At 35.0% G+C, this 23777-nt stretch overlaps 1 protein-coding gene across 2 annotated transcripts in view; it reads right to left on the reverse strand.

Moving 5' to 3' along the window:
* Positions 1–23777, reverse strand: part of LOC126758996 (uncharacterized) — a 332624-nt gene that overhangs the window by 94032 nt on the left and 214815 nt on the right. The window lies entirely within an intron of this gene.

Below are 23777 nucleotides of genomic sequence, written 5' to 3' on the forward strand. Positions count from 1 at the left end.
TTTGGAATTTTCCTTGTGCATAATGAATTATAATAAACACACAAATGACGCCAAATAGCCGTACTTTTCAACACCAAACACAGCTAGGGTTAACGGTTCAACCCATAAAAAACGCAATGCGGCTAGTAACATCAGCTTCTTAATAATCAACATTCCTAAACGGTATATTTAAACCCTGAAATAATACCTTAATGAGTGCTTTCGAAACAACAAAAAGCTATAACTGAACACTTGATATTATAAAAGGCAATCAGTGTCACATTTAAAAACAGCGCTGTCAAGCAAAGTATGTGTTTCACATATGCAAAACTGCCAAAACCCTTTTTTTATTATACAGCGCCTAAAGGTATGCAGCACTTGCTGAAGTTTAAAGCTATAATTTAATATATGAAATTCCTCAACTGCCGTTTATTGCCGTAGTACGTAGCTAAGCGTGAGTTGTCAGCTGTCAAGTGTTTGCAAAGTAAAGCGAAAGATTTAATGCCCGTTTATGCGCCTAAAAGTATACAAATAACAATGTGTCTAATATTAAAATAGACAGACTTAATGCGTTGTGGCTCAGCGGTGAAAATATTATGGCGGAGTTGAGAAAAATATATACAAACAAGCATACATTTATATGGTATATTATATAAAGTATTTAGCACAGAAACGGTTAAATAAAAGTGCAAAAGTATGCGTGCATATAACGGTAAACTTATGGTTGAGTATATCTGTACTATATATACGCTGCTGTGGTTGGATTTTTGAGTATGTTGCAGCCCTTCACATACACACACACACACTTTTATATATTATATTTATATATACAAAAGGAATTACTGTCAAAGTGCCACTTTGCGTCTTGTACGAGCTGACATAATCCCAAATAATCCACGTAGACGCACGTAGGTTGGTCCATGACGCTTATATTGTGTGTATACTTAAATAATATCATAAATAGTACTTGAGTATATAAGCACATTCCCATATACATACATCCTACATTCAAAAGTGCAATTTTCATGGCTGAAACTAGATCTAGGGCAGTAGGACAGTTTGGATACCTGAATAGCAAACTTGAAAGCTATTTCAGCAAATAATAAAAAAAAAATAGGATGTCCAGAATGTCTTCAGATAGATAGGTGGATATGATCGGTGCTCTCGAAAATACCTTTAAAACCCCAGGACCCCAGACTAACCTTCTGGATACAAATCCAGCAAAACGCAGAAAGACAGCGAAAATCACCTTCCAACTTAGCAGACGAATGGCCAACATAGCACAGTCCAGCTAAGAAAAGAGAAAGCTCCTAATGTCGACGACAATCAGAGTCCAATTATACGGAGCTGAGATCTGGTCAGATCTGCTTAAAAAGAAAAAAAAACGGATAAGGTCGTGGTTCGAATGCACCTTAGAATTTTCATCAGCCTACCGAACAGTATCAGGCGATGCAATATTGGTTATAAGCGGTAATGCCCCCAATGCTTCTGGCATACAAAAGGAAAAAGCTGTGGAAGCTAAAGAAAACATCCGAAAACAACAAGAGCGCAATTGAACGATTAAAAAAAGACACGATACTCGCATGGTAACGAAGATGGGAGAACGAGAGTCGCGTCAGATGGACGGTAAGACTAATAAAAGACCTAAACTTATGGATAATTCGAAGGAACTTTTACACAACTCGGCTGTTATCCGGTCACCGGATACTTCAAAAAGTACCTCCACAGAATGGAAAAAGTCGAAGAGCCGTCATGCCTATACAACGACGCGACAGAAGACGACGCTGAACACACTTTCTTTGAATGTGTGCGATGGCAAAGAGACCGCACCACCGTAGAAGACCTGATTGGCCCAATAAACGCCAACAATTTAATCAGCGTCATATGCTCATGCATTTAGTTATTCAAAAATAATGAAAAAGAATTTTTAAGAAAAAATAATATGAAACAAAAAGAATTTATAAGAAAGGTTTGAAATTTTTTGTTTTGAGTACAAACATTTTTATAAAAAAAAAAATTGGCAAACGAATTTTTAAGAAACATTTAGAGGAAAATTAAAAAAATATATATTTTGTTGGAAAGTGTTTTCCAAAAATATTTTAGGAAACCGTTTAAAAATCAAAAATTAAATAGAAAAAAATATAAACAAAAAATTAAATATTCTTCAGAAATATTTTAAGGAAAAGTAAAAAAAAATTTTTTTTTTTGAAAAACTTGCTCCAAAACTATTTCGAAAGCCTTTTCTTTTATGTTAGAAATATTTCAACGTTAAATAAAATATTCTTAAGAAATATGTATGTTGAAATTTTAAAATTTTTTTAACGAAAATAAATATTATATTGTAGGCTTTCTTCAATTGATATGGGAATATGTTGAAAAAAATTAAAAAAACAAAACTGCTCTAAAATCTATTGAAGAAAGCTTACAATATAATATTTATTTTCGTTAAAAAAAAAAATTAAAATTTCAACATACATATTTCTTAAGAATATTTATGAAAATTTTAAAATTTGTGGTTTAAAAGATTTGAATATTTTTATTAGAAAAAAATAAACAGGTATTTGAATAAATATCGTAATTTTTTTGTTTATTTTCGTAAAAATATCTTCACATTTTTTTTTAAATCTTTCTCCATAATTATTTTTTTGAAGGTTTTTTATTTTCTTAGAAATAATTGGAAGAAAAATTAAACGATTAATTTAAGAAATGGCTCAAATTTTTTTTTCAAAACAAATTTTTAGTATCTACAGTTTTTCAGTATTTTTTTATCGTCTCGAATTTTTGAATAAAATGTTTTTTTTATTTTCAGAATTTTTTTGGTTTAAATTTAAATAAAGAAAACAAATATTTCCTTTTAAATAAATTTTGTATTACTATTTTTATTATTGTGAATATTTATAGCATTTTAAAAATAATTTTTTTTGCAAATATTCGTTCAATTAAAATTTTGCTGTTAAGAATTTTATTTTTTAAAAATTTGTAATATAAATTAATAATAATATTTTTTTTTCAGATTTTTTTTTGGTTTAAATTTAAATAAAGAAACCAAAAAATTTCCTTTTAAATAATAATAATAATTATTTTTTTTTATTGTGAATATTTATTGCATTTTAAAAATAATTTTTTTTTGAAAATATTTGTTCAGTAAAATTTTTTCTGTTAAGAATTTATTTTTTAAAAATTTGTAGTATAATTTTTTTTTCAAAAATATGGTAGAGAGGGTCCTCTCATGTTCATATTTTTTGTTTCAAAATATTAATTTTTATTTTTATTATTATTATTTTTGCAATTGTACATATACATACATATGTGTATGCGCTTAATTGTACATATCCTTTTTTATTTTTGCACATCTCGCTATTTGGCGACAATGTAACAAATTGTAATGCCGCGCTGCAGCAAACCACTGCGCTTCGCAACTAAGCAGCGATTTTTAAGGCCACTTCCTGCTGTGTGCGCATTATTTTTTATTATTTCTCAGCTTTTTTATAGATATTTTCTAGCACAAAATATTTTTTATTATTTCCTTTTCAATAGCAAAAATATATATATATTTATTTTGTTGTTGTTGCAATTTTCTGTGCCGCTTATGCACGCTTTAACAACACACGCTAACAAATTATTGTGGCGCAGCTGAAAAAACACACATACTCATGCATTTTTGAGTTGATTGCGTGAGCGTGTAACAAAAAATTGAAAGGTTGCTCATACCACGCGGTGGCCCATTATAATGCTGCCAATGCGGGATTGAGTGGCTGCTTTTTAGTCATGTATATATATGTATGTATTTGTGTGCCTTTGCATTTCTATTTGGCGCGATTTTTACATGTTGGCAATGGCACGTTGTTGCTGTTGTTGTTGCTATTCAACGCGCTCTCTGTAGGCTAGATATAAGTAAGTGTTTTTTTAGCAACGAGTCAAAGATTGTTTATTTACGACTTTTTTATGGGTCAACAAAGCAGCAGCCGTAACAAATCAGCAATCAGCAGAGTGGAAGCAACGAAAAATCGTTTAAATATATACATACATATATGTGTGTATATAGAGGTTGGAAAAAAGTCTAAAAAGCTTCAAGGCTTCCCGCGGTGTGTGTGTGTCCGTTAAAGCGCTTGTTTGTGTATTGTGTCGCATTGATTTGACATTCGGCATAACGGTAGGTGAACAAAGGCGTAGCTACAGGCACATACACACACTTACAGACATATAGAAGCACGATGAGTTGCTGGCGACTGCAAGCGCGCACGTTAGCTATACTTTATATTTATAGAAATGTACGTATGTATTAGTGCGCTCGCAAGGTTTTGTAAAATAAGCCAGCAAGTATTGGCGTTTAAAAACTGGCTCACTTTTTGTTTGCAAAGCACTCACACTCAAGGTTGCATTAGCACGTCTACTGTCACCGCTGCGCATTTCAAAAATTGTTATGACGCGCTGGGCTCGTGTTTATGCGCGACAACTCAATTGCTTTTTTCCCATTTTTTCGAATTTTTTTCCATAATTTTTTTTTTACATATTTTATATGTTTTTAACAGACAAAAATATTTTTTCACGTATAATTTATTGGTTATTCATACTTTTTGGGCGAATATGCCATAAAATTTGTTGCCGCTTTTTCTGCATACACATTTGTGTGTGTGTGTGTGTGTGTATGAAAATGTGTAAATGCAAAAATGCAATAAAATGGAGTGAAATAAAATAATATAATGTGATTATTATCGTTACAGCTTCGCGCGTCAATAACTTCATTTGCATTTATTGAGTGCAGTTGGCTGGAGCTGTGCGCGTTTTATGGCGGTTCTTGGGTTTTTATCACAAAATGCATGAATTAAAAAAAAAACTGAAATGTTTGCGCAACAATATTTAAATGGGATTTACTAAAAGTTTACTTTATTAAATTAAAAAATGGTATATAAATGTGATAACGATTCATTATTAAATTTTGAGCATAAAACAAAATAATTTATAAAAATAAATAAATATTTTATATCAAAAAATTTTCAACGCATTTCAATTTTTTCTAATTTAGAATAATTTTTTCAAATTTAAACTATTAATCAATTTGACTTTTTTGTTATTTATTTTTTTTTTTAGTTTCTTCATCAATTGGCATTATTATCCAATATTAAAATTTCCACCAAGTACTTGACAAGCTAGCCGACAGAGGTAATGCTCAAAAATATTATGAAAAGATGCGGCGACTAACAGAAAGTTTCAAGACCGGAGCATACTCTTGTAGAACGCCCAGAGGTGATCTAGTAACCGATGCCCAGAGCAAACTAAAATTATGGAGAGAACACTTCTCCAACCTGCTGAACAACAGTGAAAGCATAACACCAGGAGATGAAGAATCCGATTCCCCAAGCAATGACGATAAAGCGGACGTTCCATTGCCCGATCATGAATAAGTTCGAATAGCAATTACCCGTCTGAAGAACAACAAAGCTGTGAGGGCCGGCCGAGCAATTCAAATACGGCGGCGAAGAATTGATATGAAGTATTCGAGTGCTTCTTTGTGGAATATGGTCGGACGAGAGCATACTCCGGAAGTGTGCTCTGCTAAATCCAAAAAAATGGAAAGCCATTTTCTGCGCCAACTACCGTGGGATATGTCTCCTCAACATCACATACAAGGTTCTATCGAGCGTACTGTGTGAAAGACTAAAGCCCACCGTCAACAAACTGATTGCACCTTATCGGTGTGAATTTAGCCCTGGAGAATTAAAAACTGATCAGATATTCACCATGCGCCAACTTTTGAAAAGACCTGTGAAAAGTGGATCAACATACATCACATCTTCGTCGATTTCAAAGCTGCTTTTGACAGGACGAAAAGGAGCTGCCTTTATGTCGCTTTGTCTGTATTTGGTATCTTCGCAAAACTAATACAGCTGTGTAAACCGACGTTGAGCAACACCAAAAGCTTCATTAGTATCGAGAAAGACCTCTCCGAACCGTTCGATACCAAACGAGGTTTCATTTCCTGAAATTCAACGCACAATAACTCTTGCCAAGAGGATCTACTTCGGATTGAGTAGGCTATTGAGAAGTAAAGATCTCTCTCTCTCGACGTACAAAAAAGCAAACTGTATAAGTCACTCATCATCGCCGTCCTGCTATATGCTGCATGGGCATGGATGATGACAACATCTGATGAGTCGGCGTTACGAGTTTTAGAGGAAAGGTTCTACGGAAGATTTATGGTCCTTTGCGCATTGGCCACGGCGAATCTCGTATCACAGTCGATGGAACGATGAGATGTACGAGATATACGACGAGCGGCGAAGCTGGCTAGGTCATGTCGTCCGAATAGATGAAATTACGCCAGCCCTGAGAGTATCCGACGCAGTACCCGCGGGGGAAGTAGAGGAAAAGGAATACCTCCACTCAGTTGGAAATACTTGGTAGAGAAGAACCTGGCTACCTGGAATTTACAATTGGCGACAAATTGTGAAAAGGAAGAACGACTGGCTCACTATTGTAATTTGGGTGTCTACGTCATTAAAGAAGAAGATATATGTTCATTATGGTTTTTTAATATTTTTTTTTGCTTGGTACTCAGAAAAAAAGGTTCTTAGAGACCTCTAAAACAGTTTTTTCACATACGAGCTGTTAATTGTAACGGGATGGTCTCCCGTCTTAAAGTCTTCTATGTTTTCTCATCTCTCTTCAACATCTAATTGATAGAGTCAATAAGACAAGTGCATAAGTCAATAAGATGCACTAGAAGCCGATTCAAAATACACTCTTACTTGATGAAAATAATACGAAGCTTTCTTAAAAACTCGGAAATACCATACGAAACAAGTGACAGCACTCAAGGAAAGAAAATCACCTCTTGAGCGGCGCAGGTATCCGTACTTGGACCTGCTTACAGGAAACACAGCTCGCTAAAGGTAAACATGCGTGTTCATGCAGAATCAATCTAAACGACGAAAACCCTAATTTACCTCGGTAAAAGATTGGATAGGTTAGGTTAGGTTACTGGGCTCAAATACAGCATGCTGTTGAAAAAGGTTTGCAAAATTTAATTATTGTAGAAAAATAAGCCAGAACGGCCAATACTTCCGTGTTCTTTCTCCTACTTAGGTAATAAGCTTGTCTCCCATGCTCTGTCTCTCTTTGTCTTACACCCCACTTACTCAACGCAAATTAAACTTAAAACTAAAGGCTTTAATTTTTGAAATACCTCTCTTTAACGCGGAAAAAACTCCACTTAATTGAGCTAATTAGTTAATTAAAAGTGGATATTTCCAACAACAACAATTATGTATTATATAATTTTAATATTTTTCAACAGCTGTCAAATGAATTACTACATTGACATTTAAAACAGCACAAATTAGTCAATGAGACAATAAACCCATTCGACTTGCCAACAAAATACTAATTGAGCACCCGCTGAATAATTTAATGCAATTAAAATGAGCAATAAACTAACCTTTAAAATGAGCTGCTGAATTGTATAAAATGCGTTAGTGCATTATGAAATGAAATCAGTGCAATTGACTGCGACTGAGCAGCGGCGACGACGGATGCGCAATGCAACAAATTGTTGATATAATTAACCATGATTTTTATATTGTAAACAAAGCATTTTAATTAATTTAATTTCTATGAGAAGAGAGCGCTGCATTGCTATGGCATATTTGCATAATGTTTTTAAAAATGATAAAGCGCTGTCTGTGCAAATAAATAATGGCGGAAATTTCAAAAGAAAAAACATTGTTGACATTTGGTTGTAAATTTTATCGCGCGCTCAAATTAAATATGAATGATGGCTGCTAATAAAATGGCTATCAAAGCAACACAATTTATCGCACACATGTATTGTACGTACAAGTATAGGTGTGTGAGTGTGTGGCAAATAACAAAAACTACAATAATGTGCATAGTAAAGCGGATTTTATTGCGATAACAAGAAAATGCAACACTGCGGTGTGGAAAAGTGCGGAATCTATTTATTTGTATATATTTTTTTAATTTGTTTGAAAGAAGCCGCAGCTGAAGGCTAAAATGACAATCAAAGCGCGAGAATGTAAAAAAAAAAAATAAATAAAGTGAAAAACGGGAAACAATAAAAATTTATAGAAAAAAAGGGATAAAAATTAAAACAACTTAAAGTGATAAATAAAAAAATAATAAATAATGCAAGATAATACAAACAATAAGCATGAAATAAAAAAATGAAAACAATAAATATTTACTAAAAAAGACACAATAACAATTACAAAAAAAAATTAAAAAGTTTGCGCGCTATAAAAATCCTACAGTTTCATTATAAAAACTGCCAATATAAAGAAGCGCATTATTTATCAACTGACACTGATTTAAAATTCAAATAAAAAAAATTAAATTTTTTCCAAATGTGTGTGGGCATCGCCATTAGCTTTATGAGCCATGTAAATATTATTATGTTGCTGCACTAAAATTGATTTACTGCAGATAATGCGCTGCTTTTTATGCATTGTTGTTTTAATTAAATTGTTGTTATAAATAAGGAAGTGCTTTTCATTTTTTAACATTACAAAGAATTTTGATAAAGATGCTGTAAATATTTAATTGAACAGCGATTGCACTTCCGTTTGATAGCTTCTGTGATAGCTTCTGTGTTTGTGTGAAAAAAGGCTATGGAGTGCAAACAAATATTCAGAAAAAAAATTTAAATAAAAAAGTCTCACAAAAATTCACAAATTATTTACTAAAAAATTACTTCAAGATATTCAAAAAAAAAAAATTAAATAAAAAATAATTTATATATACATATATATGTATATAAATGATATGTAAGTAAGAAAAAAGGAAAAAAATAAAAAAAAATACCTTATAAATTTTTTAACAACATTGTTTTCCAAAAAAGTTTCAAAAATTGAACAAAAAATATTTTCCAAAACGAATTTTAAAAAAAACTAAAAGATCGAAAAAATATTAAGAAAAACATGTGAATAAAAAAAAATGGAAAATTGGAAAAAAATATTTCTTAAAATAATTTAAAAAAATTAGAAAATGGTTTAAATATAAATATATTAAATATATATTATTTAAATATAAATATATATGTATGTCTATTAGGGTGTGTCATTCTGAGGCAACCTTTTTTTTCAACTGAAAAACAGGCTAAAAACTTTCGAAAATGTGAAAAAAGTCACTCAAAAGATGAGCTCTTAATATTATCCATTATTGGCGCAAATCCGCCACTAATTTCGTTGATTACTTTATGACCTCGTCTACGATTAAATGAAAATTTGTTGCGCATTTTTTCGCCATATAACCAATATCCGCGTTGCCAACTATTTAAATGAGCAGTGAAAGAAACAGGCAAATGGCTGAGAGCGCCCAATTCACTTTGCCGAAATCCCACTTAATGCAGTTGAATAATTCGAAAAAGTCTTTGGCCGCCTGCCCTCCAGGGAGCTTTTTGTTACTCTTTTCTGCACTTTGCCCCGCAACCGCTCTTTTGCCGTTGATATATTTAATGAAGCCTTGCTGCCTCTCGCTACCAACTGTTACGCCTCTCTAATTCAATTCAATTTAATACGCTTCGCTGCTCTTCAATTTTCGCCTTTTGTTTACTTTCACTACAAATTTTTTTCTTTCCTTTTGATTTCCCTTTCACCTTTGCTTTGTTACTTAGATATCCTCGTTCATGTGAATATAAGCTCTCTCTCCGGCGCACAAATCTATCAAAGTGGTGAATGTATGTTTGCCGACCGCGCCTTGTGGCAGCGCTCAAGTTCGCTTGGCGAAACAGCAAAAACCACAACAATAACAACAGCGAAACGCCCTAACGCCTACCGCTACCAGCAACGCCGCGGTCTTCACTCTTCTCTGCCAGTGTTGCCATAGTGTTTGCTTAATTGTTTTCGACAGCTATGATTGTTTGCTGCAATTTGTTGTTATTGTAATGTGTTTGCTTGTCGGCTTTTGGCCGGGAAGTGCCAACACCCGCAACCGCGTAAATCCACGCAAATCAATTGGCGCTTTCTGCACGCGTCGCCTTAGTGCCTTTATTGTTATAGTTGTTACTATAGTGGTTACTGTTGTTGCCATTGTTGTTGTGTGTTGTTATTAATGCGGCTTCAATGTTATTTTGTGTAAATTTTGATTTTTGGCAAAAAGTCAACAGAACGCACAAAAACACGTTCAAGACAAAGGCGCATAGCAAATAGCTGAAGGGGAGCGCCGCAGCAGCGGTACGCGGGGGTGTGGGGCAAAAGTGAAAACAACTTTCGCAGATTTGTATCTTAATTGTTGTTGCTTGTTGCCATTGTGTACAGCTGAGCTGACAAGTAATTGAAACATTTTGTACAATTTCCATGCCGAGGCACTTGGGTTTTCGGCTTTTTGCTAAGGAGATGTGCCGTGGGCGGAATTGGCTTGAAGAAGCCAAGGATGGTTGAAGTGGCGAAGATTAAATTGAATTTGAAAACAGTGTGGATGGGTGGAAATCTTTGGAAAATTCCATAAGGAACCAAGGTCAATTGCTGTGATTTCTTGATTCATAGAAACTTTCAAACTATCGTCAAGCTCAATTTTGACTAGATTGTTTGCAATTTGAAGTCCACATTTAATAAATATCTTATAAATAGAGGAGATGTTATAAAAATTGGACTTATTTCCTCCTTAGAAGCTCGCGAAGCCACTTTAGACTTAAGCGATAGCACAGATCATCTAAAACATATCATCCAGTCCGCTGTTCGCCGGCGTTACATGGACTCAGCGTTAAGAACTGTATTTGGAGCTGCAGTGGTTGGCTTAGGCCTTACTTTGGCCTATGTAACGTCCAAAAATTGTGCTTACTTCATCATTACAAATCACGGTATCAGGAAAGACCTCATATGTGTCAACTAGTAAGCCGTTCGTCGAATTTACATGGACCCGGGTTCAAAAACTATATTTGAATTTATAGCGTTTAACTCAGGACTTACATTGGCAGACCGTACAAAAATCTTACATTCATAGAAGGATCCTTTTTGCAAAGACCATCCTGACTATAAGCGAGCTCTCGTCTTTGAGCTCAGTTTATGTTTATGTTTAGTCGATAGACCGCTGCAACATTCTCATTCTCAGTCGTCTCATCAAAAACTTGGTTATTACAGACGCGAATGGATTATTTCGGAGTCCTGCTGAACTCAAGACTGCACGCTTTATGCTTTACTGGATAGATGGTCAAAGCTGTTTGGTACTCAGTGTACCGTCATCCAAATCATTTATATGCCTCTAACTCAGGCGGTAATTTTGACACTTACGAGATCATTCATGGCTGTAAAGGATCTTCCACGGATTATAAGTAACCTTACTCCCTAATAACAACAGCAGTTTGGGGTTATATATGTTTTTTAACATTCCTCAGTTCGCAGATCTTCAACTAACTGTACACCACGTATAATTTATTGGAAAAAATGAAATTATAAATTCTAGAACAAATCACTTTGAGCTGCTCAGTGCATTTAAATAACTTCCATGAGGCAAGGAAAAAGAATTACTGGGAAATGTTTGGGTCTGAGCAAACCTCACATATCACACTTAACATATGATTTTAGAGTTTATCGCAGGATTATTATGCTGACAGGTTCGCAAACTTATGATACTCAGCTTGGGAAACATTATGTGATTGCTCGTGGATCAAAAATACAGAGTTAAATCTGAGGAAAAATATTTTGAATGGAAAACGCTTTTTCGAGAAACACAGCAGAAATATGAAGCTTATAGAATCCTTTAGATGAAAACTTTGGTCTTGCTAAAATGCGTGTTTTCAGCGTTGCCACCTGCCTAAAATATTTTATTTTAGTAATTCGAGTTTAAAAATTATTTAAAAATCTTCGTACAAAATGTTTAATATTTTCATTCTGAATTTTTTAAACGGAGTTGCCACATTTATTGAAATTTTAATTACTTTTATACAAAAAAAATAAAGATATATGGCTTTGAAATGTGTTCAATAAACATTCATTTTAAAACTATGATCGTATGAGGTTGCCAGCTAATTAAAAAAAAAATTGTTGAACAGTGGGTGTAAAAAAATAAATGTTATCGATGGTTTACTAGTTTAAATTTACGAAGTTGCCAGCTAATTGTACGTATACATGCTGTTTTTCAATTTAACAAAAATAATTGCATTTTGAAAATTCACAAGCGTTGTCGATGTAAAATGGTTATGCAAAACTATTTCCTTTTGGTTTGTTAGTTTGAATTCATGACTTTGCCACCTATTTTGAAATATACATTAGTAAGTTTGTAACAATTAGAAAATTTAAAATATTTATTATATAATTTGAAAATCTATAATTACAATGCATACATATGCTAACAGTATAGTTTCCAAAAGTTTGACCGTTTAAGTTGATAAGGTTGCCACCTAATTTAAAATATGCGAAACCAATTTTTCAAAATTTGAAAGAACTGTGACTTTAAAAAAACACTGCCATAAATGGTTTGTTGTAAAAACTTACTGGAGTTGCCACCTTTTTTTAAATGCATACTTTTTTGTAACTTTAGAAATGTTTTCAAACGTTTTAGAATTAAAATTTAAGACGTTGCCAAGTGGGTTTAATTTTGTTTTCAAAAGCTTGACCGTATAAGTTGATAAGGTTGCCACCTAATTTAAAATATGCGAAACCAATTTTTTAAAATTTGAAAGAACTGTGACTTTTAAAAAACACTGCCATAAATGGTTTGTTGTAAACACTTACTGGAGTTGCCACCTTTTTTTAAATGCATACTTTTTTGTAACTTTAGAAATGTTTTCAAACGTTTTAGAATTAAAATTTAAGACGTTGCCAAGTGGGTTTAATTTTGTTTTCAAAAGTTTGACCGTATAAGTTGATAAGGTTGCCACCTAATTTAAAATATGCGAAACCAATTTTTTAAAATTTGAAAGAACTGTGACTTTAAAAAAACACTGCCATAAATGGTTTGTTGTAAAAACTTACTGGAGTTGCCACCTTTTTTTAAATGCATACTTTTTTGTAACTTTGGAAATGTTTTCAAACGTTTTAGAATTAAAATTTAAGACGTTGCCAAGTGGGTTTAATTTTGTTTTCAAAAGTTTGACCGTTTAAGTTGATAAGGTTGCCACCTAATTTAAAATAACAGAAACCAATTTTTCAAAATTTGAAAGAACTCTGACTTTAAAAAACACTGCCATAAATGGTTTGTTGTAAAAACTTACTGGAGTTGCCACCTGTTTTTAAATGTATACTTTTTACAACATTGGAAATATTTTCAAACGTTTAAAGTTAAAGCTAACGTCTTACACTTTGGTTTAATCTTGTTTTCAAAAGTCTGAAAGTCTAAAAGTCTATGTTGATAAGCTTGCCACCTAAGTTAAAATTAGTTTGTTGTATAAAATTTCTGGAGTTGCCACCTGTTTTCAAATGCATATTTTTTTATAACACTGGAGATATTTTCAAATGTTTTATAGTTAAAGTTTAAGACGTTGCCACATGTGTTTAAATTTTATAATAAAAAAAAAAACAATACTTATATATACATATATTTTATTACTTTTAGATCACATACTTTTTTTCTTTTTATTTATTTTTTACTTGTACTTTAATCCCAATCAATAAATCAGGCATTAACGACTGTAAACTGATAAATTTTACACAAAAATGTCAAACATGTCAACACAACTCAGAAAACAAGTGTGCGCATGTGTAAGTGCGCACAATCCCAACACAATTTACATATTTATAAGCCTACAAGAGATAGTTAATTAAAAGCGGTTGTATTGGTTGTTTAAAAAAGTCAAAACGGAAGTTAAAAGTTGAGGCTGCAATTTACGAGCACACGAATTGAAAGCGAATAAAATACGCAGCTATAAATACATACGTGAATAAAGTATGGCGGTAACATATATTTACCGTTAATGTGAAAAATATGCGACACGCATTGATTTATGCGCACTGCGGTGGCTTAATGCCCGCCAAGCTGTGTACGCGCGTGCGTGTATTTGCATTTCCTACCGGGTCATCGATCAATGACGTTGAATAACTGCGCGACACAATTTATGGCGAGCGTGCTTTATACATATATATGCCGTTGTGGTTGTTATTAACGGTAAATTTTGTACTGAAATGAGTTTATTAAAGCAAACATGCTTGTCAACAGGCGCGCAGAATGACATATGTTCGCACATTAGGGTGGTAGGTAAATGTGGTGTAAAATATAACAATTTCTCACTTCATTTGATTGTATGTTGTGGTCTCATTCAGTGTGAAAGTTTCAGTTTGCATTATTAATTTTTTTCGAAATTTTTTCTAGCATCAGCTTTTGAAAACCTAACCTACCAAATCGGAAGCAAAGCTTGATTCTGGTATATTTATCTTAGTTTTCGCCGACTAAGTACATAAAACTGTAAAAGTTCAAAATTTAGATTTTTAAGGAACCACCCTGATGTATGGTAAGTGCAAACCGTTATATGTTTGACCTGATTTGTAGCTGGAATTGTGGTGCTTTTTATTTTTGGTTGTCGACTGAGTACATAAAACTGTAAAAAATAACTTATTAGATGTCTTAAGCATGACCTTAAAGTATAAAAAATACCGTTACATATGTACATATGTATTAAATTAATTGAAAATTCATAAAATTCATAAATCAGAATTGAAGTCGTTTTGCAAAAATTTACTGATTGAGTATATAAAACTGTAAAAATTCTCAATTCCTTATTTTTACACCCACCCTAATAAATATACAATACCCTGCTAAAATTAAATTTTCCTAAAACTGAATCCATCTTGTTTCTGATAAGCTGTAAGATATCGCAATCCCACTTTTTAAGTACCACCCTAATATGCATCACAATTCCAATTTATTAAGTACCACCCTAATGTGCATATGCAACTATATAAAAACATATACTTCTACTATAAAACCGTTCAAACATGCACCCTGTGCCTTCTAGTGTCACGCCAGTGCGCTGTGGACATTGAGGTCAGCGTGAATAATCGAAAATTGCATGCAACACGAAATGAGTTGCATACTTTATGGCGTGCAGCGGCATAAGTGTTGTTTAATTTATTTTAAATAATAACACGCATGCCGAGTATATGCACGGGTAGTTGCATGCAAACCACAACAACATGCATCATTGTGTGGCGTGTTGCAATGTTGCATTTATTCAACGTGCCACGTCCCTGCTGCCGTTGGGGCGCATTGCTGACCGCAGTGCGGCGCTTTTTAAGTACAAATTAACAGCGCGTAAGTATGCATGTGTGTGTGTGTGTGTGTGCATTTATGCAAAAATATTTACTGCCTAGGCAACATTGTTGTATGTATTGTTGTTGTTGATATTTCCAATATTGATTGTTTGATTGATTGGTTGATTTGTCGTGCGCTGTTGTTATTGTGCGCCGGATGTGGAAATTAACAGCCAACAGTTTGTACATAAATTATTCGGCATTTATCGCTGCATGCCGTTGTTGTTATGCCGATAATGAGTTGAGGTACGAGTGGATGAAATTCTTCAACAAATAAAAGCGTGTTAAAAATTGATTATGTAATATTTATCTTTAGCGTTATGCGGACATTTTCCGAAATGAAAATGAATTTGCAATATTTTTAACGCAATTTATGGGTGGACTTACACACGCCCATTAGTAGGCCTTACAAATGCCGTATAAAATCGCAGCACCAAGATAAGCCAATTTCGTCATTTGACATTTTTCAAAAAGCTCTAAAAAATTTCCCTGCCTCTTTTCGCGATCTCGTCGAATTTGTTGTAACTGTGGAGTCTACGAAAATTTTTGAAGTTCCAAGGATAATATATAGTGTCGCTCAGAAAAAATCAATTGACGTCTTCGAAAGTTTAAATTGCTGGTCCCTGCAGAGTATTTTCTTCAGGTCTCAACACCAGCTACCCAAATTTTTGTGAAGCCGCCTATCTACCTTTCCTATAAGCCAAAAATCCTGACACACTCCAGCGAATATTTTTTCTTTAGAATTTTTACAGAAATTATTGCTGAATGGCTTGTTAATCAAGAAGTTTTCTCGTCAATGGGGTAGTAGAACCCGAATCGGAACCGATTTTGTATGCTGAGAAATCTCTGAAAAAAATACGGCTGTGTCAAAAGCTCAGTCTGGATCGGGAAGGACTTCCCCAATCCGTTCGATACCAAATAAGGTTTTAGTTTGCGACTTCTTAAATCTACTCCTGGATAATAATTCGAGCTGCAGCGTTGAATCGAGAAGGTACAATCATCCACATCGCGTACGCCGATAACATCGATATCAATGGCCATAACAACTGTTAATTCTGCATTCTTCAGGTTGGACAAAGAAGCGAAACAAATGGGTCTGGTAGTGTACGATGGCAAGACAATATATATTCTGTCATCAAAAAAACAGTGGTTGCACTGCGACTTGGCTCCCATGCCACTGTTGCCCGTCATAACTTCGAAGTCGTAGTTAATTTCGTGTACCTTGGAACCAGCTTTAACACCAACAACAAAGTGAGTCTCGAAATCGAACGCAGAATAACTCTTGTCAACAGCTGCTACTTCGGACTTAGTAGGCAATTGAGAAGTAAAGTCCGCTCTTGACAACCGAAGACCAAACTCTACAAGCCACTCATCAACCTCGTCCATCCATATGGCGCAGGGGCGCGGAGACCTCTACTCCGTTGGAAAGCCCAAGTGGAGAAGATTCTGGCTATACTTGGAATTGGCGCCAAACAGTGAAAAGGGCGAAAGACTGGCACGCTGTTGTTAACTCGGCCGTAACCGTGTAAGTGCTGTCTACGCCAATAACTAAGAATATTCAATGTGGTACCTAAACGCAAATCCAATGTGATACCAAAATGGTCTTCAGTATTGATCAAAAAGACTACCAAAATCAACAAAGCACTTTGAGCCTGCCACAAATTTGTTGAGGCGGCTCATAATAATTGCGGCTTTTCTGTCGGGTTCCCCGAAGATAAGCGAATGAGAGCTCATTTCTTCAAAATCTGAACATGTATTAAAAATCGCTTTGATGTTTACACCACAACTTCATACATACAACTTTGACAGTTGGCTTTCGACAAAATGTTTGGCCCTATCGCAGCCACGCCTGTTAAGCAATGAACAGTAAGTAGTCACTATTACAAACGCGGCAAGATGAACCTTACTGAGAGCGCGTGTTCAGTAGATCTCCTGCGTTCTGAACTAGCCGGAAGTATATCTTTAACTAAGCTAACGCGAAACCCAGAGATCTAGCGGTTGAATGCAAGAGAACAATGGAAACTCATTTCAGTTCCAATTCGATGTAATCGGAACAAGGGTACACTTTCTTGCGAGCTCATCGGCTTTACAGTTTCCAGCGATTTCTATATGAGGCGGCCAAACCAAAGTGGGATCATTAAGAAGCTCAATGTTTTTGATAATGACGTTAGACACTTCTTAACTAACTTTGAGCGCACAGTGAGTGAAAAGGAGTATGCTCTGTGATGCAGTGATCTACATCTTCTAGAATGCCGTCGAAGTAAAGAGAGTTTCAGTATATCCCGGCTGGGATTGTTTCAACTATCCAACTCCTCTGAGACTTGATGGAAAGAATGGCAATCACTAGAATTGTTGGTATTAGTAAGAGCCGTTCTTTGGACATGATCAAAGTTTTTGGCAAGGGCCTCCACTTCTGGCGTTTTCTATCAAATGAAAACCCTATAAGATATTATTTGTCTGACCACCAATCACCATTGGTGAAAAGTTGAATCTCTCCCTAATAGCTCTTCGGCAGTAGTATAAGGTATTTTAGGAAAACATAATCGGAACAACATTTTTAGTTGGGTTGTCATATGGTTGAAAATAAAATTACTGAACATCCAATACTTTTTAAGTTTTCAATACTTTGGCTTCCGAAATTACTTCAGAATCGATTTAATTCAACTGATACAATAAATTCGGTTTCGAATTTCGGCTATAACTGCTCTTCCAATAAGGAAGAAGAAGATGCACCGAATTTTACTGTATTTTGAACAGAATAGCACCCTATAAAATACAGGAAGAAGCGGCGGAGAATATATGTATATAAAAGTTATCAGCGTGACGAGCTTTGGTGAATTAGTCATGCCCGTTTGTCCGTCTGTCTGTATAAACGTGTACTGTTCCTTCAGTTTTTGAGATATCGTGCTGAAAGTATGTACACACCTTTTCTTCCCAATGAGCTACTTAATTTTCTAGAAGCATCGATATCGGACCCCTATAGCATATAGCTACCATACAAACTGAACGATCAAAATTAAGTTCTTGTATGGTAAACTTTTCCATTTCGAAAGATGTCTTAACGAAATTTGGCACGAATTACTATCTGTAGCAGAGCTGTAATATCTGAAGAAATTGTTTGGATCGAGCTACTATAGCATATAGCTGCCATACAAACTGAACCATTTAAATCAAGTTTTTGTATGGAAACTTGTGCATTTGTGAAGTGTAATACTCACTTAGCTACAGTGCCATCTAAGTTTTATTGTTTTAAGAAAGCTAAGCACTAACAGTAACAACACTAACATGCGTTAAGAAGTCAATTACCATACCTTTCGTACAAAATAATATAGTATAAGCAGACAAAAGTATGTAAGTGATAATGAAAATATTGAATATGCGTATTCATCGCACACATTTCGATTTCGCAAACAAATTCGGCTGCCAACAGCCCGCAGCTAGGCCTGCCGACGCATTACACTTGACATTTCTGCCAACAAAATGTTGTCGTCGCATGTGTACTTGTCATATATTTGCATTTCAAAAGCAGAAATAATAAAAATTAAATAATATTTGCATATTTTTCGGCTGACACCAATAATATGTAGGCATGTAAAGTCAATTACACGCACGCGTACACGCACACACGCACACATATCAACAAAGCCAGCGACTTGTGAAAATGCGCTCATTTTTGTTGTCACATGAGCGCCTACATACAATACTCAGCGCACGCACACACATCCGAGAGAGCGTGCTGTGGCACTTATTCTATATGCAAATAGTTAGCATTACATTTACAACAATAATAACAACTAAAATGTCAAAAATTTGCAACAATTTCAACTATGAGTTTATGGCCAAGTGTACTTAGCTGGGTCATTTACATATACAAATGTATGTCTGTAAGTATATTTGAGTGTATGGGTGAATTACTTGAAGTTTGTATATATTTAGGTATATGCGTGTGTGGCTGCTGGCGCTTAAGTGCGCTCATATGAGTGCGCATTTATTGTTTGAGGCTCCAAAAAATGACTGTTCAGTCACACAAGTGGCCTGCATTTAAGCGTACAAGTGCACTACACCTACACATGCATGCGTAAATATTTATAAGCACGTGCAGCTGTGTGTGTGCAGCATAGTTTAGTGGCAGCCGACACACATACGCATACACTTGAAGTGTCTATTTGTATGTGTATGCAAATATTTTGTAGTTTTTTACTTTTCTAGTGTCACTACACGCACACATTTACGTACAAACAAGAAAACAATGTTTTTATGTGAGTACATACTAATTTATGCGCTCGTATATGTGCATGTGTGTGTCATAATCGTACATTTAGTTTGCATTTTTGCCAACTCAGCGCCAGCAGCTGTGTGTTTTGCTGGTGCCAGCAGTTTGCCAATTTGCTCACACATATATAATTGGCTGTGTATGTACATGCTTTTGTGTTAGTATTAGTTTGCAGTGCAACCACTAGAAACTCTTATGTTTTATTATAATAGAAAATTGCTCGTATTTAACAACAGACCCAAATAGTTAGCAGCCGAAAGCGCATATTTGTATGGCATTTCTTAAAGCACTCTTGACATTTGGGTTTTGCTGCGCTCGTATATGTGTGTGTGTGTGTGTGTGTGGTTAGGGTGTGCGTTTCGTGTATTTACGCATATACAAATTGCTATTGGTATGTTAATTGAGGGCAACGAAAGCTGGTCCGTGCTCAGCTGGCGTAATTGACCACTCAGCATAAGTATGACGAAATTTCAGGGTCCATTTAACTGTTATGCACTGCATATTCAGCATTTCTCACATGGTTTTTGGATAAAATAATGAAATGAAAAAATATATAAAAATTGTGGAATTCTTAAAAACACGAAAACCGTTAACTTTACCTGCACGCCGGCGTTAATATACTTCACAGGTGACTTTTTTAGAGCATAAAAGCGTAGAAAAATATCTTAATCTTGATATTGATTGTTCAGTTAGCTTGACAGCTATATGTTATAGTGGTCCGAACTGAACAATTGATTATGAGTTTGTAGAATTGCCTTCGACAATAATTCATTCCAAATTTAGTCAAGATATCCCTTCAAACAAAACAGCTTTCCATACAAGGATTTGATTTTGATCCATCACTTTGTATGGAAGCTATGTGCTGTAGTGCACCGATCTCAAGAATCCGTTCGGAGATTATAGCAGTGCTTAAGCAAATGCTTTATGTCAAACATTCTGAAAATATCTTGTCAAATAAAAAAGTGTTCCATACGAAGGTATGATTAGATCGGTAAGTTTGTATGACGTACGTCGTCAAAATTACAGATCGATATCTTGAAAATTGAGAGACTAGTTCACGTTTCAAAAGGTAGCCGAAAGACAGACAGGCAGATCGACCTGGCCAGATCGACTCACCGCCTCAGAAGGCTTCATATGTATATACGAATATATTTAAAAGTCTTCTTCCCTCCCCAGGGTTGTGCGCTGGGTTTGGGATCCGAAAAATAGAAGAAAAGAAGAATACAGCCTCGACGACCCCTGCAAACGTGTTAAGGATTATGTTCGGTCGCTTAATTGGGAAGGTGCGGCTGCACGGCTGGTTGATGTGCTCATAAAAGTAAAGGCTGACATCACCGTCGTCCTAGAAAGGCGATGACTGGAAAAGGACTGAGACAAGTAGGTCCTTGTGGCATTTACTACAGAGGCCATATAAAGAAGCGCCAATTTGATATGGGATTCGTGGTGGCGGAGAGACTCCGTCGCCGAGTATTGACAATCACCCCGATGGATGAACGTTTATCCACAATCTGCATCGAAGCGAAGTTCTTCAACATATCGCTGATTTGCGGCCACGCCTCGACGGAAGAGAAAGACGAAGAAGGTATCTTTGGCAAATTCAGCTTCCATGATGAAACAAGTAGGTTGAGGCTGATCGACTTTGCCGGGGGCTAAAATATGATTATCTGTGTTACTAGATTACTTAAATTTCTTAAGTTAACTTAAGTTTCCGACGTAAAATTCTGGCTGTTACAAACTTCGTGACAAACTTAAAATACCATGTTCCCGGCATTAAAAAATTAATTTGAAATATTGAGAAGTAAACTACAAATGAGTCGGTCATAAAACTTAAATTTGCTCAGTACCAAATAAGCTACTTTACAACATCGAGATAAACAAGTATTTCAAATTTATTACAAAAATTGTGGACGTGGATATATGGAGTTCACATTCAGTTCTGTGCTGATCAGATGAGTTTATGCACCTTTTTCATACATATTTGCTATCAAAACTTATTATGTCTTAGTATTCATAACGTTCTTACTTGGACTCACTCCAAAATGCCCCAAAAATGCAATTTTGAGACTTATGACCGAAGATTTCGGCATCTATGAACGATCTTAGGAATGTACTTGGAACGGCTCCTCCTAGTTTTGGTATAAAGTTGCCTTATAACGACGTTATTATTGCTGGAGTTATATGTTGAGAAGTTAAAACTCTCATAAGAGTCATATACATATGTCAGAGCTTTGAAGTCTGACCGACGAAAAACTCCAATGTTAATGGAGCTCTGTCGGCTTGAAGAAGTACAAGAAAGAATTCAGAATTCATTGCCATTTACAACATGAACTGTTGAGAAGATCGTAAATGAGTTGAAGACATCAGGTTTAAGTAAAATAAATTCGGAAAGCCACAGTTCTTAAAACCGAATTGGACCGTCTAAACAAGGTTTGGGCTGGTTGAAACTCTTGTAAAATGAAGGCTGGACTGATAAATAATCTTAGCATATTTTAAATATGTACAGAACTCAATATGATTAACACAAAGAAATATGATTACTTAAGAGGTCGGAGAGTTCTTAAAAAGCAATACCACAAGGTGACGGAGATACCTTAGCTATGAAGATCAAAAACTGCGCTTACCTATCAAAAACGGAAACGGGTCGTTGACTTAGGCAAGTGATGGGAATTAAGTTATATCGGGTGATTTTTTAAGAGCTTGATAACTTTTTAAAAAAAAAAACGCATAAAATTTGCAAAATCTCATCGGTTCTTTATTTGAAACGTTAGATTGGTTCATGACATTTACTTTTTGAAGATAATTTCATTTAAATGTTGACCGCGGCTGCGTCTTAGGTGGTCCATTCGGAAAGTCCAATTTTGGGCAACTTTTTCTAGCATTTCGGCCGGAATAGCCCGAATTTCTTCGGAAATGTTGTCTTCCAAAGCTGGAATAGTTGCTGGCTTATTTCTGTAGACTTTAGACTTGACGTAGCCCCACAAAAAATAGTCTAAAGGCGTTAAATCGCATGATCTTGGTGGCCAACTTACGGGTCCATTTCTTGAGATGAATTGTTCTCCGAAGTTTTCCCTCAAAATGGCCAGAGAATCGCGAGCTGTGTGGCATGTAGCGCCATCTTGTTGAAACCACATGTCAACCAAGTTCAGTTCATCCATTTTTGGCAACAAAAAGTTTGTTAGCATCGAACAATAGCGATCGCCATTCACCGTAACGTTGCGTCCAACAGCATCTTTGAAAAAATACGGTCCAATGATTCCACCAGCGTACAAACCACACCAAACAGTGCATTTTTCGGGATGCATGGGCAGTTCTTGAACGGCTTCTGGTTGCTCTTCACCCCAAATGCGGCAATTTTGCTTATTTACGTAGCTACGTCAAGTCTAAAGTCTACAGAAATAAGCCAGCAACTATTCCAGCTTTGGAAGACAACATTTCCGAAGAAATTTGGGCTATTCCGGCCGAAATGCTCGAAAAAGTTGCCCAAAATTGGACTTTCCGAATGGACCACCTAAGACGCAGCCGCGGTCAACATTTAAATGAAATTATCTTCAAAAAGTAAATGTCATGAACCAATCTAACGTTTCAAATAAAGAACCGATGAGATTTTGCAAATTTTATGCGTTTTTTTTTTTAAAAAAGTTATCAAGCTCTTAAAAAATCACCCGATATTTGATGAAATGAAGGTGGTCGGAATAAATAATTACGCACCGACAAAGCACGGCGGAATATGTGTTTGAAAATTTAGAACACTCATGACTAGATTTTTCTCCAGATCAGATTTTAATTCGCCAGGAGCGTAGAGAGCATAACGTAACTGAAATCAAGCGTATACCGAATTTAAAGCCATCAAATACGTCGAAAGATAAACGAACAAAGTTAATATTGTCATGACAATCTTCTGACAACAATACATTTATGATGAGAAAATATGAGCTCACACCATCAAAATAACATAAATACAGGCAATGATCTAAACTTATGAAAAATAACACAAAATGTTTGAAATATTCAACAAAGAAACTAAAATGAACCTAAGCAAAGTCTGCTTCAATGATGCCAAATATATTTTATCACCCACTTTATTAGTCAATAACTCTCAGCCTATTCGAACACATTTAAAAATCAATTATTCCTTTGATCAATCGGTCGAGAAAATTTAATTGAGCTAATAAAATGTTTATCATTGATTTTTTTCTTTAATGGAGGCCATGAGGTTTATTTATACTTTGCTTCCTTTTATTAGTGACTCTAAGTCGTACTGCGACAGCTAATAATACGCACATGAAGAAAGCAACGGAGACATAAACCCATAAAATCATTGTGAC

Source organism: Bactrocera neohumeralis, chromosome 5, assembly GCF_024586455.1.
Source record: "Bactrocera neohumeralis isolate Rockhampton chromosome 5, APGP_CSIRO_Bneo_wtdbg2-racon-allhic-juicebox.fasta_v2, whole genome shotgun sequence".
Classification (NCBI taxonomy): Eukaryota; Metazoa; Arthropoda; class Insecta; order Diptera; family Tephritidae; genus Bactrocera; species Bactrocera neohumeralis.